This window comes from Grammomys surdaster, unplaced genomic scaffold (assembly GCF_004785775.1).
Source record: "Grammomys surdaster isolate TR1022 unplaced genomic scaffold, NIH_TR_1.0 126059, whole genome shotgun sequence".
Classification (NCBI taxonomy): Eukaryota; Metazoa; Chordata; class Mammalia; order Rodentia; family Muridae; genus Grammomys; species Grammomys surdaster.
The window spans coordinates 973,094-1,000,195 of record NW_021620869.1 but is presented as its reverse complement, the minus strand read 5'-3'; the positions used below and the strand labels follow the sequence as shown (position 1 = coordinate 1,000,195).

The 27,102-nt window shown below is 38.1% G+C and overlaps 1 pseudogene; it reads left to right on the top strand.

Annotated features, from left to right (window-relative positions):
* The first annotated feature begins 482 nt into the window (after positions 1-482).
* LOC114610730 lies at positions 483-27,102 on the top strand (annotated as a pseudogene).

Genomic DNA, 27,102 nt, shown 5'->3' with positions numbered 1-27,102 from the left:
AGGCCTGCTCTTTTCTAAAGGGAAATGGAGGAGGAGTGGATCTGGGGACAGGAAGAGTAGTTTAGGGGAAGGGACTAAGAGTGGAGGAAGGAAAACTGTGGTTGGGTTGACTATATGAGACAAGAATTAAAAAATGTAAAACAAAAACAAAAAAAAACAATAAGTATTAACGGTATGTCCTCAGCTAATAACGTGTGTGTGAGCTGACTAAGCAACTTAAGAAGAGCAGACATAAAGTCATTTACCCTTATAACTGAGGCACTGTCCACCACATTGAAGAGAGGCAAATTCAGATGAAGCTTACCACAAATATTTTAGACCCAGATGGTGTTGGAAAGGACATGACCACATTGTAGCAAATGCTGACATTGACTGAGCTCCCCTAAGGGCAAACCTCCCAGGAAGTTCATCATTTGGGGTACTGGTGAGTTATCCATGAAAATGTTCGGAGACTGGGAAAGCTGAAGACAGTGTTCATCGGGATGTGTGGGGAAAGCAATAGCACAAGGTGCAACAGAAAAAGCTCCAGGCGTCTGAACTGGTAAGCTCCTAAGTTTAAAAGTGGTAAATTGAAATCCTGTGGAGTCAGAACCTAAAGGGGAAAATATTTTCCATGTTAAAAAAAAGAAGGGACACACTAGAGCAGAAGGCACCTGGTTCTTGTCCAGCTTCGTTTTAGTCGTCGTCGCCATGGAGCTAGTTACAATATGTCCACTTCTGTGCCCTCGCTAAGAAAGTTCAGAATAAGACAGGCTCAGGTGAGGACAGAACCGAGAGATGAAATGCTAAATTACAAGCAATAAAAATAGAAGAAGATAAAAGGCTCTTCCCAATAGAACAAAGGAAATTGATAGCCGCTGAAACTCAGAGCTCTCCAGCTAGGAGATGTTTGTTCTTTCTGCTATGGGTCCACCAGGACAGCGCAGAAACACCTGCATTCCATGGACTAATAGACAAGGCTCCGCTGCTACAGCAGAGGTAACACAACTGGCCCTCAACTTAGAATTTTCTTGTGTTTGTTGTTGTTGTTTTGTTTTTGTTTTTATTGTTTTGGTTTTGTTTGCTTTGCTTGGTTTTTGAATGCTTTTGGTTTTCCCCAATAATGGGAAATAGAAATGGTAATTTTATTGTTTGACATTAATAAAACAGAAGATTTTTAAAGATTTTTAACTAAACTCGAAATGTCCCTACAGTTGAAATTTGTTGTTTCCTAAATTAAAGAGTTAACATGATTTGGAGTTGAGGTGAAATATTTGAGCAGGGTGGTGGTAACACAGGCCTTCCTAATCTTCTGAAGGCATTCTTTCACAAGCTTTAATAAAACATCTGATGGTCAATTATCTGGGCAGGAAGTGTAAGGTGGTACTTCTTGGAATGGAGAAAGGAACCCTGGGAAGAAGAAACCTTTTTCCTTTTGCCAGGAGACATGAGGGGAGACAGATGTGACTAGGGCCCTGGAAGGTATAGCTAGCCATGTGGCTGAATGGGGCTAGGAGGTCACGTAAACTGAGTTGAGCTGGTTGACAGCTTGCCCAGCTAAGGCCTAAGGCTTTGCAATACTAAAAGGTCTCTGTGTGGTTACTTGGGGAAAAGCTGGTTAAGGAGTAACTGGTGCCGTATCAATTTCTAGAATTAATTAATATATACAGACTATTTTAATTTACATCTTTGAAAATGTTATGTTTTACAGATACGTGAATAATGCCACTTGGTACAGTAGCTGCAGCAGAAAACTTAAGGGAAATCTACCTTCAGAGGAACAAGCTCCTACTGGTTTTCAAAGCACTTAGTTCTTAACAGTGGAAATAAACTACCAGATGGGTGGAGATCCCAACAGTCTTTACAAGTCCCTTTGCACTTCCTTTGGTAAGTACTCAAGCATATAACAAGAGATTTCCAAGCAGCTGAGAAAGACACAAAAGGTCTAGGGGTCCCTAAAGGAAGCCCAAGGAGAATTTTCACATGCATCTTTTAAAAGACTTAATTTTCTCTAGTAAACCACTTTATATGAATAAAAGGAGACAATAAGCAACACACGTTGATGGGTGTTGTTGACCTGGGGATACTCCACACTTAATCGAGGTGTGTAAAGAGTAATGGCAAACTGTCAGTCATTATCAGCCAGTTTCCTTTGAAAGTGATATTTCTCCAAGCATAACGATTTCTATTTAGGTTGTTAATTGTTTTAGTTAAGTTTTGTTATAGGTGCTATCTTGGAAGACTTATTCTGGTGCCATGGGGCTCTATTTTTGTTACAATGCTCGCAAGCATACCTGAGTAAGTAGATGAACGAGCCTGCTATGACTGTATAGAGGATATTTTGGTTATTCTTCTTTTACTGTTTAGATCCTAGAGCTTACCCTGAATTGGACACTTTCAGACACATTTAGGATTCCTAGATCAAACTGTTACTCTTGGAACTCCATATATAAGTACCAAGAGTTTATGGAGTGTGTGTGTGTGTGTGTGTGTGTGTGTGTGTGTGTATGTATGTATTTAGAGTTTCCATGATCTTAGGAAACAAAATTTTGGGGGGAGCAGTAGTATGACAAAATAAACTACTCTTTAAATGAAATGCTTCATGGGATATATATATATACATATATATATATATATATATGTATATATATATATATATATATATGTATATATATATGGTTATTGATATAGTGACATTATTTGAGAATAATCAGTCAGTCATATCATCAGAATAATCAGTCAGCCCCTTTAAATCCATTGATCTCTGGTCTGTCACATACTTCTTATCAGGATTCTTTCTCAAGAGTGATTGGTAAGTGAACCACATAGTGGTTCACTCACTGCTGGTGGGTGAAATGTTTTGTAAAGCTGGAATTTTCTAGAGAGGCTGTTCAGGACATATATACAAATATAAGCCCCATTGGGGCTTTAGACAGAACTACTTTGGAAATAGGCTGTAACAGGTCTCTTATTTATAGAAGGTAGACAGCCTTACAGACTCTTGTAACTATAAAGTATACTTTTTCTATGACTTCCACAAGCAACTTTGTTTTCTCTCCTTAATGTGTGATCCTTTACCAAATTACCAACTATTCCATAAAATACAACTACAATATTATGAATTATTTATATGATATATATGCATATATAATATATGGTTACATTTTAATAAAGATGGCTCATGTTTTTGTCACTGTGACCAAAAATATCTGAGTAAAGTAGCTTAAAGGACAGATTTATTCTGGCCTATGGGTTCTGTTTTCAGTCCTTAGTTATGTGACCATGTTACCGATGAGCCTGTGTCAAGGCATTATTTTATGATATGTAGCTCTTGACAAAAGACACAAATATTTTATGGTGGCCACCACTCCCATCAAAGGCATGACCTCCTGACCTTCTTCATTCTACCAGGCTTCACTTCCATCATTTTCCCAATCAATAAAATCACAGGTTGGTGACCATTCCTACACTAGATAAAATTTATGTGACATTTAAGATTCAAAACATAATACCAATGTTTAAAGTAGTCTTTACCTTTTATAAAAATGTTTATTTATTATTTACTTATTACTGTGTGTGTGCAAGAGTTTACTGTGATGCACAGGTAGTCAGAGGGTAATTTTGTGAAGTTGATCCTTTGTCCACATTTATGTGAGTTCTGAGGGTCAAAGTCAGGTCATCAGGCGTTTAGATAGAGCAAGCAGTTGACCTACTGATGCATCTTGCTGGCTCTTTATTGTCTCCAAAATAATTATTTATCTGGGCATGTTCATGTATTCAGGATGTTGAGGCAGGACTATCACAATCTGGTTGCCAGCCTAGAGTGCAGAATGAGTTGAGGATAGTCTGATATACCTAGGAACACTGCAAAAGGAACAACAAAGCCAGACATGTTGACATATGTATGTGACCCTAGAAGTTGACAAGAAGACACCAGGTTGATCAAAGGGTCAGCCTCAACTACATAGTGAGTTTGACACCAGGCTTTTTTCAATGAAATAAAATAAGTATGATAGTCTGAGAAAAGATGACTTTCTACCCGAAGTCTGGCTAAGATCTAAAGCAAATGAGCAAGATCCTACATTACTTAATAAAAACTTATTAAATACAAGAAAAAATTTTGTGATTATTGGCTCAAGAATTGTATCCAGCCAAATAAAAATAGACATCAAGAGATTAGCTAGCATTATCAATATCGCAAATTTGGAAAGTAAGTCATCTATTATTCTGCTTTATATTTGGAGGATTTGTATCTTTAAGGTCGTTCAGGAATTCGATTGTATTAACCTGCTTTAGTGTTTTTCTTTTTTTTTATTTTTTTTTATTGGATGTTTTATTTACATTTCCTATGTGGTCCCCTTACCCCATCCCCCACCCACCCAGGAACCCCCAATCCCCTCACCCCTTCTCCTTCTTCTCTGTGGATGTAACCTCTATCTACCCCCCACTCCCACCTCCCCACCCTCAAAATTCCCACCCCCTGGGGCATCGAGCCTTCATGAGGTCAAGGTTCTCTTCTTCCACCTATGCCCAGCAGGGCCCTCCACTCTTACATATTCAACTGAAGCTCTGGATCCCTCCCTAAGTGCTCCCAGGCTGGTGGTTTAGACCCTGGGAGCTGTGGTTGATTGGTATTGTTGCTCTCCTCATGGTGCTGCAAATCCTTTCAGCTCTCCTTCAGTCTTCACTCTAACTCCTCTATTGAGAACCCCATGATCAGTTCAATGGCTAGTTGTGAGCATCTGCCTCTGAGTATGACAGACTCTTGAAGACCTCTGAGGAGATATCCATATCAGGCTCTTATCAGCATGCACTTCCTGACTTCCACATCAGCCTCTACCTTTGGTGATTGCACATGGGATAGATACTCAGGTAGAGTGGTCTTGAAACGGCCCGTCCTTCAGTTTCTGTCCCTCACTTTGTCTCCATATTTGCTCCCTTGAGTAACTTGTTGCTCCTTCTAAGAAGGACCGAATCACCCCCACTTGGTCTTCCTTCTTTATGGGCTTCATGTGGCCTGTGAGTTGCATCTTGGGCATTTCAAGGTTCTGGGCTAATATCCAATAATCAGTGAGTGAATACCATGTGTGTTCTTTTGTGATTGGCTTACCTCACTCAGGATGATAATTTCTAGTTCCATCCATTTACCTAGGAACCTCTCGAATTCATTGTTTTTAATAGCTGAGTAATACTCCATTGTGTAAATATACCACATTTTTTGAATCCATTCCTCAGGTGAAGGACATCTGGGTTCTTTCCAGCTCCTGGCTATTATAAACAAGGCTGCTATGAACATAGTTGAGCATATGTCCTTGTTATATGTTCGAGCATCTTCTGGGTATATGCCTAGGAGTGTTATACCTGGATCCTCAGGTAATGCTATGTCCAATTTTCTGAGGAACCGCCAGACTGATTTCCAAAGTGGTTGCACCATCTTGCAGTCCCACCAACAATGGAGGAGTGTTCCTCTTTCTCCACACCCTCACCAGAATCTACTATCACCTGAGTTTTAATCTTAGCCATTCTGACTGGTGTGAGATGGAATCTCAGGGTTGTTTTGATTTGCATTTCCCTGACAACTAAGGATGCTGAACATTTCTTTAGGTGCTTCTCGGCCATTCGAGTTTCTTCCGTTGAAAATTCTTTGTTAAGCTCTATACCCCATTTTTTAATAGGGTAATTTGGTTGTCTGGAGTCTAATTTCTTGAGTTCTTTGTATATATTGGATATTAGCCCTCTATCAGATGAAGGATTGGTAAAGATCTTTTCCCAATTTGTTGGTTGTCGTTTTGTCCTATTGACAGTGTCCTTTGCCTTACAGAAACTTTGCAATTTTATGAAGTCCCATTTGTCAATTCTTGATCTTAGAGCATATGCCATTGGAGGTCTGTTCAGGAACTTTTCCCCTGTGCCCAAGTATTCGAGGCTCTTCCCCACCTTCTCTTCTATTAGTTTCAGTGTATCTGGTTTTATGTGGAGGTCCTTTATCCACTTAGACTTGAGCTTTGTACAAGGGGATAAGAATGGATCAATTTTCATTCTTCTACATGTTGTCCTCCAGTTGAACCAGCACCATTTGTTGAAAATGCTGTCCTTTTTCCACTGGACAGTTTTAGATCCTTTGTCAAAGATCAAGTGACCATAGGAGTGTGGGTTCATTTCTGGGTCTTCAATTCTATTCCATTGATCTTCCTGCCTGTCTCTGTACCAATACCAGGAAGTTTTTATCACTATTGCTCTGTAGTACAGCTTGAGGTCAGGGATGGTGATTCCTCCAGAAGTTCTTTTATTGTTGAGAATAGTTTTCGCTATCCTGGGTTTTTTGTTATTCCATATGAATTTGAGAATTTCCTTTTCTAACTCTGTGAAGAATTGAGTTGGGATTTTAATGGGGATTGCATTGAATCTGTAGATTGCTTTTGGCAAGATGGCCATTTTTAATTATATTAATCCTGCCAATCCATGAGCATGGGAGATCTTTCCATCTTCTGAGATCTTCTTCAATTTCTTTCTTCAGGGACTTGAAGTTCTTGTCATACAGGTCTTTCACTTGCTTGGTTAGATTCACACCAAGGTATTTTATATTATTTGCAACTATTGGGAAAGGTGTCATTTCCCTAATTTCTTTTTCAGTCTGTTTATCTTTCATGTAGAGGAAGGCTACTGATTTGTTTGAGTTGATTTTATAACCAGCCACTTTCCTGAAGTTGTTTATCAGGTTTAGGAGTTCTCTGGTGGAAGTTTGGGGGTCACTTAAGTATACTATCATATCATCTGCAAATAGTGATATTTTGAGTTCTTCCTTTCCTATATGTATCCCTTTGACTTCTTTTTGTTGTCTAATTGCTCTGGCTAGGACTTCCAGTACTATATTGAATAGGTAGGGGGAGAGTGGGCAGCCTTGTCTAGTCCCTGATCTTAGTGGGATTGCTTCAAGTTTCTCTCCATTAAGCTTGATGTTGGCTACTGGTTTGCTGTAAATTGCTTTTACTATGTTTAAGTATGGACCTTGAATTCCTGATCTTTCCAAGACTTTTATCATGAAGGGATGTTGAATTTTGTCAAATGCTTTCTCAGCAGCTAGTGAGATGATCATGTGGTTTTTTTCTGTAAGTTTGTTCATATAGTGGATTACATTGATGGATTTCCGAATATTGAACCATCCCTGCATTCCTGGGATAAAACCTACTTGATCATGATGGATGATTGTTTTGATGTGTTCTTGGATTCGGTTTGCTAGAATTTTATTGAGTATTTTTGCATCGATGTTCATAAGGGAGATTGGTCTGAAGTTCTCTTTCTTTGTTGGGTCCTTGTGGGGTTTGGATATGAGTGTAATTGTAGCTTCCTTGAACGAATTGGGTAGTGTTCCTTCTGTCTCTATTTTGTGGAATAGTTTGAAGAGAATTGGTATTAGGTCTTCCTTGAAGGTCTGATAGAATTCAGCACTAAAACCATCTGGTCCTGGACTTTTTTTAGTGGAAGACTTTTAATGAGTGCTGCTATTTCCTGAGGGGTTATGGGACTATTTAGATGGTTTATCTGCTCCTGGTTTAACTTTGGTACCTGGTATCTGTCTAGGAAATTGTCCATTTCATCCAGGTTTTCCAGTTTTGTTGAGTATATGCCTTTGTAGTAGGATCTGATGATTTTTTGAATTTCTTCAGTTTCTGTTGTTATGTCTCCCTTTTCAGTTCTGATTTTATTAATTTGGATACTGTCTCTGTGCCCTCTGGTTAATCTGGCTAATGGTTTATCTATCTTGTTGATTTTCTCAAATAACCAGCTCCTGGTTTTATTGATATTTTGTATTGTTCTTTCTGTTTCTATTTGGTTGATTTCAGCCCTGAGTTTGATTATTTCCTGCCTTCTACTCCTCTTGGGTGTATTTGCTTCTTTTTGTTCTAGAGCTTTTAGTTGTGCAGTCAAGTTGTTAGTGTGTGCTCTTTCCAGTTTCTTTTTGTAGGCACTTAGAGCTATGAGTTTTCCTCTTAGCACTGCCTTCATGGAGTCCCACAAGTTTTGATATGATGTGTCATTTTCATTGAATTCTAAAAAGTCTTTTATTTCTTTCTTTATTTCTTCCTTGACCAAGTCATCATTGAGTAGAGAGTTGTTCAGTTTCCATGTGCTCGTGGGTTTTCCATTGGTTTTGTCATTATTAAAGACCAGTCTTTGTCCGTGGTGATCTGATAAGATGCAAGGGATTATTTCAATCTTTTTGTATCTGTAGAGGGTTGTTTTGTGACCAATTATATGGTCTATTTTGGAGAAGGTACCATGAGGTGCTGAGAAAAAAGTATATTCTTTTGTTTTAGGATGAAATATTCTATAGATATTTGTTAAGTCCATTTGGTTCATAACTTCTGTTAATGTCAAAGTGTCTCAGTTTAGTTTCTGTTTCCATGATCTGACCATTGCTGAGAGTGGGGTGTTGAAATCCCCCACTATTATTGTGTGAGGTGTAATGTGTGTTTTGAGCTTTAGTAAAGTTTCTTTTATGTATGTAGGTGCCCTTGCATTTGGAGCATAGATGTTCAGAATTGAGAGTTCACCTTGGTAGATTTTTCCTTTGATGAGTATGAAGTGTCCTTCCTTATCTTTTTTGATTAATTTTGGATGAAAGTTGATTTTATTTGATATTAGAATGGCTACTCCAGCTTGTTTCTTGGGACCATTGGTTTGGAAAATTGTTTTCCACCCTTTTATTCTGAGGTAGTGTCTGTCTTTGTCACTGAGGTGCATTTCTTGTATGCAGCAAAATTCTGGGTCTTGTTTGTGTATCCAGTCTGATAGTCTGGGTCTTTTTATTGGGGAATTGAGACCGTTGATGTTAAGAGATATTAAGGAAAAATGATTGTGGCTTCCTGTTATTTTTGTTATTAGAGGTAAAGTTATGTTTGTATGGTTATCTTCTTTTGGGGTTGTTGGAAGATTACTTCCTTGCTTTTTCTAGGTTGTAGTTTCCCTCCTTGTGTTGGCGTTTTCCATCAATTATCCTTTGAAGTGCTGGGTTTATGGGAAGATATTGTGCAAATTTGGTTTTGTCATGGAATATCTTGGTTTCACCATCTATAGTGATTGAGAGTTTTGCTGGGTATAGTAATCTGGGCTGGCAATTGTGTTCTCTTAGGGTCTGTATGATGTCAGTCCAGGCTCTTCTGGCTTTTATAGTCTCTGGCGAGAAGTCTGGTGTAATTCTTATAGGTCTGCCTTTATATGTTACTTGACCTTTTTCCCTTACTGCTTTTAGTATTTTTTGTTTGTTTTGTGCATCTGATGTTTTGATTATTATGTGACGGGAGGTATTTCTTTTCTGGTCTAGTCTATTTGGTGTTCTGTAGGCTTCTTGTATGTTTATGGGCTTCTTGTTCTTTAGGTTAGGGAAGTTTTCCTCAATAATTTTGTTGAAGATATTTCCTGGCCCTTTAAGTTGGGAATCTTAATTCTCATCTATACCTATTATCCTTAGGTTTGGTCTTCTCATTGTGTCCTGGATTTCCTGGATGTTTTGAGTTAGGAGTTTTTTGCATTTTGCATTTTCTTTGACAACTGTGTCAATATTTTCCACTGTATCTTCTGCATTTGAGATTCTCTCTTCTATCTCTTGTATTCGGTTGGTGATGCTTGCGTCTATGACTCCTGATCTCTTTCTTAGGTTTTCTATCTCCATGGTTGTCTCCCTTTGAACTTTCTTTATTGTTTCTATTTCCAGTTTCAGATCCTGAATGTTTTTGTTTAATTCCTTCTTTGTGTTTTCTTGCATTTCTTTAAGGGATTTCTGTGATTCCTCTTTAAGGGCTTCTATCTGTTTACTTGTACTCTCCTGTATTCCTTTAAGGGATTTACTTAATTCCTTCTTATAATCCTCTATCATCATCATGAGAAGTGATTTTAATTCTGAATCCTGCTTTTCAGGTGTGATGGGGTGTTCAGGGCTTGCTATATTGGGAGAACTGGGCACTGATGATGCCAAGAAACTTTGGTTTCTGTTTCTTATGTTCTTGCGCTTGCCTTTCACCATCTGGTTAACTCTAGTGGTACCTGCCCTTACTGTGTAAGACTGGAGTCTGTATTTCCAGTTATCTTGCTTATTGCAGAGCTCCTCGGAGTCCAGATGTCTCTGTGGTCTTATGCTCCTAATCTCCTGGGTAGAAGAACTCCTGGGACTCAGGCCACCTCTTGGATCTGGAAATCCTTCTGCTCTGAGTGTAGTGGCTCCTCGATGACTCAGGATTCAGTTTCTCCACAGGACAGGAGCAGACCGACTCTGTGTATGCTCCAGCCCAAAGGACCAGGCAGGGGCAGAAGGGAAGTGGAATTCCGGAGGGGCGGGGTTTGGGTAGCTGCTGTGCCCTGAATGTCCCTGGCTCCCAGATGTATCTCTGGGGCTTAGGGAGTGAGATGGAGTTCTTACCAGCTGCTCTGAGTGCAGTGGCTCTTCTAGGATGACTCGGAATTCTGTATCTCCACAGGACCGGAGCAGACCGATTCTGTGTCTGCACCAGCCCAAGGGACCAGGCAGGGGCGGAAGGGAAGTGCGCTTTAGTGTTTTTAAAAAGCATCTTCATATAAATGAGATTTTTAAATTTGCAATTTTATGCATTGTTTATACAAACTTCATCCACTAAACAATGGAAGTACTTTTTAATGATTTTCTTAGGAGAATCATAGACCTTCTTAATCACAGTGACATATTTGAAGTATTTCCAGAAAATTAAAAACTCCCTTGTGATTTCTTGGGTCAATTTCTTCCTCCATACCTAGCCCCAGCTACTGTGAATTTATGTCCCTCAATATTTGCCTTCTCCAGAAACTTCAACTCAATGGAATCTCATGAGTGCTGCATTGTATGTCAAACTTCTTTGAGAATATACTCATTCCGAGTTGTATTACATTGCACCATGGATTTCTTACTAGTTTATTTTTTCCTGTATGTGATATCTCACACATTGTATACACCAAAGTTTTTGCTCTATTCACCAGCTGACAGACTGCTAGTGTGTTTATACATTATGGCTATTTTGAGCAATGTTGTTAATTCCAGTGTAAGTCTTTGAAGACATATATTTAATTTCTCTATCTAGATTCTTAATAGTGGGATTGTTAAATGATAGCTAGATGACTCCACTAATATATATGTATTTCTAATTTTTCCACATCTTTGCCACATTAATTTTGCTCCTTGTCTTGAGTATACTTGTTCTAGTGCTAAGTAACAGTATCACATAGTTTGTTTAATTTACATTTTCTTAAGGAACAGTGGTACTAAGGTTTAAAATGTTATCAAATTACTTGGATTATCATAAGTTCCTTGCAGTTTCAATTTATTTTAGAATTGAATTGTTAATTTCTACAAAAGGATTTCTGGGATTTTAGTAGAATTGTCAATGAATCTCTAGATTGACTTACAAGGGAGTTGTTTAAATTTAAAGAAGCTTGGAATTGTTTTTAAAAAATGGTACACAGAAATGATTGTTAATTCTAAGTGGAATGTGCTCTTGTTACAGATGTAACCAAGGAACATTCAATACCCGTGAGTCACCAAGCAGTGATAAGATTGTCATTGAATTTCATTTGGGAAAGAGCAGAGCCTGAGTCACAAAGTGGCTTTTAAGAGGCCAGCAATGAAGATAATGTTCCTGAATATTCTACCTATTAGGGTAGTTTCTAAAGCTTATTAATTGAAGTTATATTCAACATCATGGAATAATCAGAAACTCTATTTGATGTTCTCTGTGATCTTATTAAAACTAATGACCAAATAATCTGCCTGGAAAAGTGTAGGAACAGATATGAATTTCCATGTTTGTTTGTATATTCTTCTACCTACATTTTCACTCTGTAGTTATTGGTTTGTCAAACCAATGATATTCACAAAAAAAACCCCATGAACTCGAGATTTTAACTCAACTAAAATGAATTTCTTACAAATCTTAAGCAATCCCAGGGCTATAAAAATGAAAAAGGAAATAAAGCTATTTTATTTTAGTTCTAATTTTTTCATAGATTTTTTTGTTGTCATGGTGGACAAGTGCGTTGAATACATTCAATATTGAAAGTAATATATATATGTGTGTGTGTGTGTGCGTGTGTGTGTGTGTGTGTGTGTGTGTGTGCGCACGCACGTGTATCTATGGCTCAACAGCATTTCCCCTAAATTCCTATCTATTCTAATTGTATTGAGGTTCATGGTCTGGTTTATTTCAGTGTTTGATGTTTTTGTTTATTTGAAAACTTTTAAATAATAAAGTCAATAAAATTAATAAAAACAAAAATTTATAAGACAGTAAAATCATGGTAAAAGCTTTGCCATTTCATCTTATTGGAAGAACTTGTGGGAACTTCACTTCTTGTAGCCACTCTCGTTTTCTGAGGCAAACACATCTTCTTGGTCATATGTCGATTATTATGAAATTAGAGGAAAATATTGAGTCAGTAGCTATTTTGATGATGGCATAAGTCATCTCTAAGGTACAGGCTATTTTAACAAGCCAATCACTCAAACAAATATAGCTCAACAAAAACCACTTTAAAGCTACTAAGTACTGTTTCCAAGGAGAAGTAAGGACGTAGCCTTAGGAACTACTGATAAAATAATGAGCAACATTGTTCCTACTTTTGGATTAAAAATAAAAAAATAAGATAAAAAATGAACAGCTGAGTGTGAAGGAAACGTTTGTAATAATGATCATGACTCCTGAGTTCATGGATCAATTTTCTAAATTTAAAGATGTTTATTTTTTTTCAGGGGTGGTGGGACCAGTTACAGAAAAAACAGTCAACAATTCAGAGCCAATGCATTTTCATAAACCCAGCTCACACAGGATTAGGGCTTGCAGGTAATTACTTTGTTCTTTTCCTTCTGGAAGGAATACGATTCATTAACTGATAGACACAATCAATTTAGATAATTTACCTGGCTTGCTTCCTAGCTTATTTCTCCTAACAGAAGATAAGCAAGCAAGCAAGCAAGCAAGCAAGCAAGCAAGCATGCAAGCAAGCAAGCAAACAAGAGCCCTTGTCCCCCAGTTCTTTATCAAGGCACTCCTAAGATTCTTGTTTTGAAATGTAAGTCCCTGGGACTCCTCAGGAGTTCTCCTGGAATGAATCCACACAACACTCATGGACCTAGAATCCAATACTGACCTTCAGCAAGTCTAATGCTGAAAAGCTGGGACACCTGCGAGAAAAGTTGTTCTGATGCCTGTGATTTTAAGCTTATTTTATTTTTATTTTTTCTGATCATGATTTTGTAACTGAATCATTGATTCATCCTACTTCATCATTTCATCTGATTTCATCAATTCATCATTGATCATCTGAGCTTTACTCCTACAGCCAGTAGTAAATTTGAAAAGAGTAGCTGACGAGCTGCAAATAGATGTGATTATATGACAGCTACTTAGCCCCTCAAAGGACAGAGATAATAAATTATGGATTATAATGTATATTATAATATATTTAATATCCACAGCTCAAATGGAAAGCACTGTGAAGCACACACAGTTTAATTTGGTTAATTTACCACTGAACATCTTTAACCTTGCAATGTTTATCTATACCATGTTTCTTCCTTGATCTTCTTTTTAATTTCTCATGTTCTTCTTCTTTAGTCGCTCTAGTAAGATATCTTTCTACCCCATATCCATACTATCTAGTGCAACAACCTCTGCCTGGTAGCGTCCCAATTCAATAATTTCTTCTAGAATAACATCAGTGGCATCAAATGATAATTACACGATCACCCTAATGATCATTTATATGTAACTGCTTTGAAAATCAGTGATGGCTTATTTAGACTTATTTTGTTTAAAAGAAATAGGCAATAGCTATGTTTTGGATGTAATTCAAGATTGATTCCCCCAAACAAAGTATGTAAGAAGGATACAAGAAACACTATTAACTTCTCCACCGTTCTCCTAAGGAACCAGCAATGTACACACCCAATGTGTCTGTGTACAAGAAGGAAGAAGGGGCTACAGGAACTCAGAGTGAGGTTTGTGGCACAGGAAGAACATGTTTATCTTTTTTTAAAGGATTTATTCGTTTATATTTTTATGTGTATATGAGTGTGTGTGACTGCTTAAGTTTATGTGAACCATAGCGGTCCCCCGGGAACTGGAGGTGTAAATGGTTGTGAGCTGACATGGGTGCTGGTAACTGAGCTCTCTACTACAGCAGTGAGTCCTTTTAACTATTGAGCCTTATGTCCAGCTCCTATGCTTCTTAACTTAGAAAAGATAAGCAAAGTTTTTGAATGAAAGGTCACTTAAAAAAAACCCTAAAGAATTTGAAGACAATTTCTAGTCTTACTTTTGTTACATGTCTTTGGTGTATTTATTTATAGATGAAAAAAAGAGTCTGTCAGATCTTTTGACAATAACCTACTCATAGAGTTTATGCATGGCATCTTTCCCTTTTATCTTATTAGCTTGCTGTGCATGTAACTTACGGAATCAAGGGAGGAAAATGTTATTAATCCCTCTTTGTTCCAACTTTTCAGAATAATATGTAGGTATTGTATAAACTTCCAGGGACAGTTCATAACTTTGAAGATAGGATTATGAATATACTAAACTTTGACATATTTATGTATCTCAGTTATGAATAGACAGTCATCTCTGGATAGCAAGGGCATGCCCAGAGGTCATCAGCTTGACCCTTTTGACACCTCAGTCCTTATGTTCTGTCAAAGCAGGATACCTCAGACATCTCTTATGCCTGACCTCACCTATTCAGAAGCCAGCTAGTGTTCTAAAGAGCTCAGCAATGTAAATATCAGAAATTACAAGCTGTTGTCTTAACTTATTTTTTTTATGAGACAAAGGAACAACAGAAGGGAAGTAACAATGTGGTAAAAAGCTGTCATTTGCAATAAAATAAGAAAACAGAATGATGGAAATGTTAAGTAGTTTTAAAAAATTTCTATGAAATGTATTGATTTATATGTAGGCAGGGGAGAGTAACATGTATACCACTGTTTTAATGTGATTATTTTCTACACCTGGCTCTTTAAAAGATTACCAGTTGCTACTCAACTGGTCCTTTTAAGATTCCTTAGCCATCGAACTGCTTAACCCTATGACCTTCAATGCTAGTTGCCTTTTGGATTTCTGGGAACAAAATAGGATATAAAACAGGATAGGATGTAGGAGGTGGGTAGCAGAGTGAGAAGAGAAGGCAGTTGGTGGAGAACAAATTGTTAGGAGACAGTTGAGTCAGGAGAGGCTGAGCTGAGCAGAGAGGCTACAGCAGTTGTGGTTTGGAGCTGCTGGTATTGGGAAAACTGGGAGAAGGGACTGTTTAAGCAGACTGATGGGGAACTGAGGGAGAAATGGTTGGGAGAAATGTTTGAAGGGGCTGGGCTGGAAACTAGCAGGAACTGTTGGGAAGGAAATTAGATTCAGGAATCTCTCTCTCCCCCCTCTATCTTTCTTCTTTATCTAGTGTTAAGGGGTGAAACAGGGGAGGGGGGATAAAAAGTGAGAAAAAGAAGAACCCACAAAGTAGCAAAGGCCAGCTACATATGGCACAGATGGGGCAGTCAGAGGGCAACTCAAAGGAGTAGATTCTCTTCTTTCAGTATGTGGGTTCTGGAAAATGAAGTAGGATGTCAGACTTGGTAGCAAGCACCTTTACCCATAGAATTATCTCATTGATCCAGCATACTTGTTAAAACGTATTTGTCAATTATCTTTAAACTTGTTTTCTAAGTTAATGTATTCATTTTTATTTTGATTTAACATTGCCTGAGTTTTCAGACACAATATGTATTTATCATCTGTTTTCTTGTTGACTCACCTAGTTATCAGCCACTGACGACTTGAGATAATCGTCTCCATCAGTGCGTTTCCCTTAGGTGGTTCATCAATATGCTGGACAAGTTGTATGAATGCATCTTCATGCTGAGGATATGGTCCTTGAAGCACCATTGCATCCCTTCTTCTATAGAGTGAAGTTCTTTTAGATGAAACAGTGAAAATGTGGACAGAGAAAACGCCCAACAAGTGTTTCACTTTTGTACTAGTATGTTAGGTAGACAAAAAGAATATGGAGAAACCTTGCATCTTAGAGCTGTTATGCTTAAAAGAAATTCACATTTTCTACTTTATAGATAAGAAAATTGAGATTTAAAGAGTTAGGTAATTTTATCAGTACCACAAAGTTAGTATGAGTCAATTTTATTAAAATATCTGACTTTTGGTAAAATGAGTCTTTCATTCTTGTATATTACTATTATTATTATTTTTAGAGAAATCTGAGTATCACACTTAAATTTAGGACAGATTTAATAGAAAAATATATATTTATTTCAAATAAGTTATATAATTATACATTTATTAAGTGAGTTTATATAAATTGCATGTTATTCTCATCATAAAATTATTTTTTTAAAAAATATTTACAGAATACATAACTATTTGCGAAATACTTCTGTACCAATGCAGCATGTATCTCTGCTCAAATGGGAGTTTATAGGAGATGGGATGGTACATACAGTACTACAGAGACTGAGAGAGGAAATTCATGAGTTCAAGGTAATCCTGAAGTACATAAATTGTTTAAATCCATCCTGAGCTACATAGAGAGTATCAGTTATCTGGAACTATGTTTTGAGTCTATCTCAAATGAAAACTAATGAATAAAAATAGCAATCAAATAGTAACTTCCAAACTGATTTGTTAGTATTTACAATCTATATTCTGAATTATGTTTTCAACTGTCTAAAGATGACTCTCTTTTCCTTCCTTCCTTCTTCCTCCTCCCTCCCTCCCTCCCTCCCTCCCTCCCTCCCTCCCTCCTTCCCTCCCTCCCTCCCTCCCTCCGTTCTTTCTTCTTTCTTTCTTTCTTTCTTTCTTTCTTTCTTTCTTTCTTTCTTTCTTTCTTTCTTTGCTGGTCTTGAGATATATCAATCACATCTATCTATCACTCTATCACTCTGTCTATCAGTCTATCTATCTATCTATCTATCTATCTATCATCCATCCATTCATCCATTTCTATTTTCTACATACAGAAGTGTTATCTGGAACTTACTTGTTGCACACTAGCCTCAAATTTGTTCCAATTCAGCCTTTGCTCACTGAATGTGTTTTCTTAGAATGTAATTCTAATTAGTTAATAACATCCAAAATACAAAAGTCAAAATATGCCCGTCATGAAATGCTTTAGAAGAAAATTGAATGTATTTTCCCATAATACACATTTTATATTTCTAATAGCAGAAAATAGTCTGAGGATATTTGCGTGGTGTTTTTATCATGGATTTTTAATCTACTTATGGCTCTAGTGTCTCCATTTTTAAAGAACACTTAATCTCAAATGTTTCCATAGACACATTAGTTTTTAATTGCCTTATTTCTAGAAAATATCTTGGTGACCCTGTATAAATTTTTGTAAAGGTGGTATATACTTTTTAAAATTAAAATTATTTTTATACACTGCATTATGATCATGGTTTTCCCTCTCTTGTCTTCTCAGATCCTTCCCACCCTACTAATTATCCAAGTTCATGCTTTCTTTGTCTCCCTTTAGACAAACAAACAACAACAACAACAAAAACTCCATAAAACCCACAAAACCACAAAATTGGAAATCATATTATATAAACAAAACATATGGTTAAAGATGCCCAAACAAAGGATTATGAGATAAAACATATCCAAAATATTGTTGGATTTGTTTAGTGTTGGGCATTTGCGGCTGGAAATGGGGTCTCTTTTAGGGGTGATTTGTATACCCAGTGATAATCCAATAAGGAAAACTAATATTTTTCTTTGTGAGAAGTTGTCAATTGGAGATAGCCTCTAGGTTAGGGATGGGGCTTCTTCCTATTTTCCTAGTCAGTGCTGTGATCCTATGTGTATTAAACCTGTGCAGGCCTTGAGAATTCTGCCATTGTCTTTCTGAATGTGTCCTGTTATTTCTGGAAGGGACTGTTTCCTTGGCGTCTTTCATTCTCAATGGCTATAATTTTTCTACCTCCTCTTCCACACAACATCCTGAGTTCTGAAAGAGAGTGGGGTTTGATGAAGAGATTCCAAGGTCATTCACTCTTTGCACATTGTCCAGTTGTGGGTCTCTATATAAGTTCCCATTTACTGTAGGAGGGGGCTTCTCTGATGCTAGCTGAATGGGGGACTAACCTATGGGTATAGCTGAATGTTGTTAGTAATCATTACTTTTCTATGTGCTTTTAACAAAACAGTATCTGGTTTTCCCCAATTCAATGCCCTATATAGTCTAAGGTTTTTGGCAACCTGAGTAGTACTGGACATAGATTCCATCTCATGGAGTGGCTCTTAAATCTAATCAGATAGTAGTTGCTTACTGTTGTTAAGGTTTCACTGCTGTGAAGAAACATCATGACCTAGGCAACTCTCAGGAAAATTAATTGGGGCTGGATTTTAGTTTCAGAAGTTTAGTCCATGATCATCATGGTGGGAAATATGGTGTTGAAGAAGGAGTCACGAGTTCTACATCTTGGTCTGCAGGCAGCAGGAGACTGTGTAGAACACTGGGCATCGCTTGAGTATATATGACCTCAAAACCTGGCCCCCACAGTTGACATACTTCCTTCAGCTAGGCCACACCTCCTAATAGTCCCATTTTCTGTGGCTAAGCTTTCAAACACATGAATCCATGGGGGTTGACATTCCTATTTGAACCACCACAGTTACTCCCCAAACTTTCATGCCACTATTATACTAGTGTATCATGCAGGCAGGTCATTCAATTTCCTCTACTTTAGAGTTTCTTTCATTACTCATTTCCCCCACATTATACCTAACCTCTGTGGTGATATGGATTCCAGCATGCATATCAATGGTTTAAAATCTAACATCCACATAAAGGAGAATACATACCGTATTCATCTTCTTAGGTCTAAATTATATCACACAGGAAGATATTCTGTATCTCTACCTGTGAATTTCATGATCTTTTCTTTTTTCAACTGAGTATTAATATATTGAGTAACTGTATCACATTTTTATTATCCAGACATCTGATGGTAGACATCAAGTCTCTTTCCAGTTGCTCTATATTATGAATGAAACAGCAATGAATACAGATGAGCAAGTGTCTCTGTAGTAGAATGTAGGTATTTGGGAATATGGCAAAAGTGATATAGCTTGGTCTTGTAGTAGATTGATTCTTGTTGTTATGAGGAACTGCCATGTTGATTTCTATAGTGGTTTCCATAGCTTGCACTGCCACCCACAATGGATGAGTGTTTTGCTTACCCCTATATCTTTGCCTACATAAGCTGTTATTTGTTTTATTGATCTTGGTCCATTCTGATAGGAGGTGGGTGAAATGTCACAGCAGTTTTCCTTGAAATATTTCTCAGCCATTTGAGTTCCTTTTATGAAAACATTACATGTAATTCTGTTCCTCATTCTTTAATTGTGTTATTTAATGACAAATTTCTTTTTGTAGTTACTTGTATATATTAGATATCACCCCTCTATCATATGTGTAATAGGTAAAAATACTTTTTTCATTCTGTAGCCTATGTCTTTATCTGGATGATGGTGTCCTTTCCTATACAGAAGCATAACTTTAATTTTTTCAAGCTTTATTTTTAATTATGGTTCTTAAACCCTTTAATCTTCCTTGTAGCCCACCTCCTACTAGAGATAGTGGAAAACAAAGGATATGGGGGAAGTAGACCTGTTTAGAAAGGTTGTTTGGAGCAACTTCCATCTGTGTTGTCTGGAAATCTGTAGTTCAGTTCACAGGTTAGCAGGCAGTGACAGCTTGATTCACTGGCAAATACTTCACAGACACACCAGCAATCCAGTTAGGGAGAGTCAGGTTAGCAGAGGCACAGATATGACCTAGCAAAAACATCCAGGTCTCAATCTTGGTTTGAGTCAGCAGGAGGGACCAACAGGAACCCCAGAAGAAGTTCTTTGTTGTGCCTATCACAGCAAAGTGAAGATCAGTAAAGATTAGAGACCCACAAATGTTGCACAGGTACCTCTATAAACAAGCCTAACTCAGCCTCCATCTCTGTGTGTGGCGTCCTATTTATACACTCCAAGCATCACGTGTCCTTACAGGTCTTGCCTGCCCTGCACTTCTTGTAGGAAGTACAAATTTTGAGTCCAAGGTTTTGTGGGTGGGTTGTTGTCCTTATCTCTCTACTGGAAGTCCTGTCTGGCTATAGGAGGTGGCCACTTCAGATTCAGTATTCTGCATTGTTAGGAGTCTCATAGAGAGTCACCCTCATAGACATTCTGGATAGAGTCTTCCCTATCACAGGTCTGTGGCATGTCCTAGACATGCTCCCCATTCCCCTACCCCAGCCTCCACCAGCTACTGATTTCTATTTACCATTTGGTCTCCCAGGACCCTCTCTCCTCTGAGTGGGTAGGGATATCTTCCCACCCACTCTGCAAGGCTAGGTACTTCCTCTGTCACTGAGGCCAGACAAGGCAGCCCAACTAGAAGACCATACCCTGTATACCAGCAACAGCTTTTGGGATAGCCCCCCTTGCAGGACCCACATGAACACCAAGCTAAACATCTGCTACATGTGTTTGAGGAGACCTAGATCCAGCCTGTGTATGTTCTTTGGTTGGTTGTTTAGTCTCTGAGAGCCCCAAGAGTCCAGGTTTGTTGGCTCTGTTGGTCTTTCTGTGGAGCTCCTATCCCTTTCAGGGCCCACAATCCTTCCTCTTGTTCTTTCATAAGAGTCTCCAAGCTCCATCCAGGGTTTGTCTGTGGGTCTCCATCCCTCTGAGTCAGATGGTGCAACACTCAGCTGGGTAGAGCCTCTTAGAAGACAGCCATGCTAGGCTCCTGTCTGCATGCACAATAGAGTCATTAATAGTATCAGGGACTGTTATTTGCCAATGGGATGAGTCTCTAGTTGGGCCAGGTATTGCTTGTCCATTTCCTCAGTCACTGCTCCATTCTCTGTTCCTGCATTTCTTTTAGACAAGATAAATTTTGGATTGAAAGTCTTTCTTAATTGTCTGTTTTGTGCTTCAAATATTTAGCTCTTCTCAGGGCTGACTGTAGAAGGATTACTGAGCTTCGTTAGAGGCATACTTTCTTGATTGTCAGAGTTTGTGTGTTTCCACCATTGTCTGGGGTTCTGGGGTTAGGCTGATTGGAGTGACTCAGCTGTCAATATCTATTCTTGCCTTTGTTAGGTAGTGTTCTATTCCTTGATTTCTGTTGCCATCTGTGGACCTTAGGAAATTGTGGTGACTATCAAAATGTAGGGGAGGGAGATACCTAGAGAGAGGTTCTCCCTACTCAAAGAAGAAGGGGAGGGTAGAATACAGGAGGATCTGTGTGAAAGGGTACTGGGAGGAGGGGGGTTGATATTGAGATAGAAAGTGAATAAATAAATTGAATTTAAAAAGTGGTATCTGACAAATAAACACTGTGACTCTCACATACCCCTTCGTCCCAATATACACATTCATAATAAATAAAGGGAATCAAATTGTAAAAAGGCAGTGTTTGTGAAAAATGTGATCTCAGATTTGTTCTATAACGTGTCTTACAGATGAATTGGAAGTTCCGTAGAACTTCCAAGCCACTGAGAGTTGGTTTCCCACTCAGAAGGCAATGGAACATGACCTAGAAGAGTGGCATCAACCCATTGCAGTCCCAGTGACCACAGTAGGAGCAAGGGCCCTGAAGATTCTCCATCAATGAGTGACTCGGACATTTTCAAAGGAAGCAGATGTTGTAATCCATTGAAATTGGATTCGTATTTGTTTACTCTGTGAAAAAGTACCAGCACACCAGGAAAAAAAAAACATTTCATCCAGATCCCCTTAAAACAAATAACAAAGTGTCTGACGTTGAATGTACTGATATTGACATACTGAAGCATGCCTGGAAATTGTTTGGATACAGAATTGACCAAGTGACTTTTATGTTAAATGTGTCACTGTTTTGCACACAGTCACAAGGAAGTTTGTGGTATACATTGTACAGGTGGAAAACGTTTGTGATCCTTGTTAATTTGGATTAATTTGTATTGTAAATGCATTCTTTAACACCTTCTACCCATATTCATGAGCTTGATAATTGCACTGTTTAGGTCTTTATTTTTCCTTTTGTTTCCCTCAGGACAATTTCAGTGTGTAACCCACTCTGACTAATGACTCTTCCACCAGTGCCCAACCTGACTCTGTGTATGTGTGTGTGTGTGTGTGTGTGTGTGTGTGTGTGTGTGTGTATATATACAGCTTTATGGCACAAAGAACTGGGTGTGTTAGCCACTTGTGTGTTGTTTCCCTTCAGCTTCAGCTTACTTTCTTATTTCACATGACTTTGTCCGACTCCATACTATTCTTGAGTCTTGGCATCAGCGAGTGTATCCTTTTCTGTTCATCTTGTAAGTACTGTTCGTGATCCCATTGATGGAATTTCCAGCATTGGTTGTGTTTCCTGCCTCTGATTTGTTTATTGTTTTAGTCTTTACAATAGTGCTGTTGTAGGTATACATAGCACATCCTTGTTTTGTTTATAGAATCTTGTTATATTGATGCTTTAGCACATATATTTTGTTTGCACTGCAATTTGCTTTGTCTTAGGTATGTGCTTTGTGTATTTGCTGAATTTGCTGAACTATCAATGGTGATTCTTACCTGATACTCATCTCTCTCTTCTAAATCACTGACAACTAAAATGACCCTTCTTCTCAGTATCACATTTCCTTATTAACTACACACATAGTTGGTGCTCCTTTACCCACTAGGAAGGGCATGAAGATTATGAAATGCATGAATAAAGAAAAATAAGGTTTCTTAAGAGCTTTAGGCTTAAGTCCACGAAATGTGTCCCCTTTCTTCTTCCATTCCTCCCTTTGTCCTTTTTCTCTTTTCTTTCCTCATATTTTTATCTTGTACTTTCCACATGAATAATATTGTTAAATTTCTAATGTCTTAAATTTTATAGTTCTACTATTTTTTGAGGAAGGGGAAAAACCTCCCAGTCTGGTTCTCAGAAAGACAACCAAATCCTGCTATATGTACAATTTCTCTCTGCTTTGAACCCATGTTCTAAGTCTTGTACACTCATAATGCCTAATAGTTATTTCTAACCAATGACACTATTATTATTGCTACTAATGTGGCCAATACTTGCTGTGCTATTATTACAGATAATGAAATCCAAGCCATACTCCCACTGATGCTGGGTCATTTTATCCCAGGTCTCCTCACAATGCACAGAAGGCAGACCAGCTTCACGTTCTCGGAATTCTCCTCCTTTCGTGCTTTCCCATTGTGCTCTTGCAACATGGATATTAATGTTTGATTAAGAAGGCAGCAGAAAGCAGCATTTATTAACCTCTGAAGGCAGTTCTAGTCAGGTGCTGGGCGGAGAGAGAGTAGAGATTCACACTAGCTTCTTGGCTGGCTCCAGAGAACCATTCCTTATAGATTTAGACAGAGTAAGGCAATGGGAGCTTTCATTTCTTTGTCGCTATAAGGCTGCCCTGTGCATTTCTAATGCTGACCCCTGACACCCCATAAGCATTTCATACTAAGATCATGGTTTCATGGTGGTGACTTGTGTGATTTTCCAATGATTGATTAATTCTACTTTAAAAAAATAATTCAGGTTTCTGATGCATAAGGTGACTCTCTTTTCACTGTCCAAACCCTGATAGCAATTTGAAACTCAGATAAGGAGTCTGGGATTAGGGAATCTGTTTTGTCACATAAATCAAATAGCTCACAGGAGAGACATTAGTCCTAATGTCTGTCTCAGCTTTTGTGTCACAAGCTACTGCCTCTGTCCTCTTACAAGTATTTTCTGTGCTCCCCTCCAGTGACACAGCCTCAGTGAGTTTTTTTCTGATCTTCTCGGCTGCAGCTTCTCTGAGCATCCCCGGTGAACTGTGAGGAAACTTGAGTCAATATTTGGTCCTGAGTCCTGACTATGGGTTAATGAAAGACCCCATTTTACTGTATTACAGAAAGAACAACAAAAAGAAAAATAGTTTTCCCATTATATATCTCTAGCAATTTTATCACATTGTGAAGAAGGGCCGCCTGAGGAGTTCATTGTGATTCCTATGAAGGCCCATGTGATAAGCTTTTGTTTTACTGCCGAGTAGGTTTTATTTTTAGCCTAAGAAAGCCCTGGATTGTCTATTTGGTATGTAGACCATTTCCTCCTTTGTGAGGGACAATTTAATCCCTTTAAACAAGGGATTGAAGATCTGAGATTAGTTTTACGTTGTATTTATGAAATCTGTTTTTATCCGTATTGTTTTACTGAGTTCAGTGATCTGAACTGATGAAATGCGAATTTTTTTCTACACCTCCACTTATAGTATGAATTGTAAGCTAGAAAGAAATAGTCCATTTAAATGCAATCAACATTTGGTCTAAGGCATAAATGTGTCAATTTCTCTAAAATTTATAAGACATTGTCACCAAATTTTTCTTGTCAAAGACTTAAATAGTGTCTTTTAACTGAAAATAAATCTGTAAACAAAACATTTTTCTTTAAACATAAGTGATTTATGAAAAATGTGCAAAAGGGCTTTGGTATATCTTGTTTTATTTCATAGAGATTTACTAGGAAAGATTTGTTGCCATTGTCCTGTATAATGTTACATGCACTCAATTAAACAGACACTTTAAAGAATCCTGAACTAATTTTGATATATGTTCTTAATAATTTAGAATGTTTTTTGAGATAAGTCAATTATTTATTTAAGGATTTCTGTTTATTAATATGAATTAATTAACTTATTTGAATATGTAAAGAAAAAGAGAAGGGAATGAGAAAGAATGTCTTTTGTTGGACAAGATCGATGTTAACTTATCTCCATTTACTTCGTTCTGCAGAGGATTAATTCAGATATTTTGCATATCAGTGTCTTGTGGATTCTATTACTACACCTGCCCTGTAGAAAATCTTGTGTGAATTGATTCTCAGTCATCAGGTTTCGGATGTTTGATAGTTTCTCCTCATTGTTTACTTATTCTAGACTCTTCCTGGATCTCTGTTCAGATGCTCAGTTTATCGCAAACATTATTTTTGACCTCAGAGATTCACAAAATGGAAGAACAAAGACGTACAATAGCCAACCATTGTACAACTAGAGATCTTGGGAAAGACATGGTAAATTGAGTTATTACAGAAGAAGAACTGGCAAAAGTTGTTTAACTCATCAGGAAGGTCATGTACCAGAGATGATGTATTAGCTGGTACCTAAGCAATATGAGATAGAGTTTTTGAAGTTCTTCAATTCTCACAAAAATGTTCTGGAAATTTGCTTGAAGATGAGATAAAGTGTCCTCTAAACATACATAAAATAATTATAAGCTTGAAATTACATATATGTGTGTGTGTGTATAGTCAATTTCTCTGTAAACTAGCTTTTGTTATATAACTCTTCTCTTATTTTAGATAGCAATAGTTTCATGTAGTAATTAATTGAAGGATAATTGCAACATTCAATTAATTGTGGTGTATAAATCCAAGTACTGTAACTTTAGTTAAAATGATACATTAGTAAAGTTTTGCTTAAAATGGGTTGTTTTGGAGAATAATAAACACTTTCCAAAAGGTTATCAATGTTGTTCTCTAAGAGTTAATGACAACATATATAATATTAACTCAGATTTTTTCTAGAAACCTTTTAACACCTAGAGATGTTATAAAAGTATTGAATCCCAGTGCTTAGGAGACAGGCAAGCAGATCTCTGAGTTCAAAGTCAGTCTACAGAACAAGATCCAGGACAGCCAAGCTTAGGCAGTGAAGGAGTTGGAAAACAGTGAGCTCGTGATAGTGTGATAGAACAAGGGGGGCATGTTCCAGCCCCAGCAGGCAGCAGAACTTGTCAGCTTTGGCCATGTGGCTCTGCTTTAGAGTGAAAAATAGAAGGGACTACTGGGACAACTGATTCTGGTTAGCTGGAGCTAAATATTAGCAGTGATTAAGAAGAGACCAGCATTGCTGAGGTGAAATCTTCTGGCAGGTGTTTTCTGAGAGCGCAAAAAAGCTGTGTTTCATCGTTAGCCAACATTGTACCTCATGCTGCAGCTGTACTTGATCTTGGTAATGTTCTGACCTCTTCAAATGCCAAAGCTGTTAATGGTAAAGTGGAGAGCAGTGATAGTGGGGCTGAGTCTGAGGAAGAAGAGGCCCAAGAAGAGTTAAAAGGAGCAGAACAAGGTGGCAGTGATGATAAGAAAATGGTGAAATCAACACATAAGAATTTGGAAATCATTGTTACCAATGGCTATAAAGATAGCTTTGCTCAGGATACACATAGTGACATTCTTACCGATTCTTCCCGGAGTACCAGAAACAGTGAAGATGAGAAGCCTGGAGAACAGAGCTCACAGCGGACAGCAAACACTGCTGTCTGTGTTCACCAAGATACAAATGAAGATCCCAGTGAAGATGCTTCAGGAATACATCATTTGACAAGTGATTCAGATAGTGAAGTATACTGTGATTCTATGGAGCAATGTGGACAAGAAGAGTATTGCTTAGGTGGTGATCCTACTCAGCAACTGGAAAGTTCTGGTTTTTGTGAAGATGCTCAACAATCTCCTGGAAATGGCAGCATTGGGAAAGTGCAGATGGTAGCACTCAAGGGAAAAGGTGAAGTGAAGCACGGAGGAGAAGATGGCAGAAGTAGCAGTGGAGTGCCGCACTGTGAGAAGAGAGGCAGAGAGAGTGAGGCCTTCTCCAGTGTCAGGAGAAGGAGAGGGCATAGAATGCCACATTTGAGTGAAGGAACCAAGGGTCGGCAAGTAGGAAGTGGCGGTAATGGAGAACGCTGGGGCGTAGACCGAGGGGCTAGAGGCAGACTGAACGAGCAGGTCGCTCTTGTGCTCATTAGATTGCAGGAGGACATGCAAAATGTCCTTCAGAGACTTCATAAACTGGAAACTCTAGCTGCTTCGCAGGCGAAATTATCATTGCAGACAAGTAATCAGCCCTCCTCACAGAGACCATCTTGGTGGCTCTTTGAGATGTCCCCTGGTGCATTAGCGTTTGCTGTTATATGGCCTTTTGTTGCTCAGTGGTTGATGCATTTGTATTATCAAAGAAGGAGAAGAAAACTAAATTGCAGAAATGACCTTTTATTCAAGAAGGCTACTGAATTTAGGGCCTAA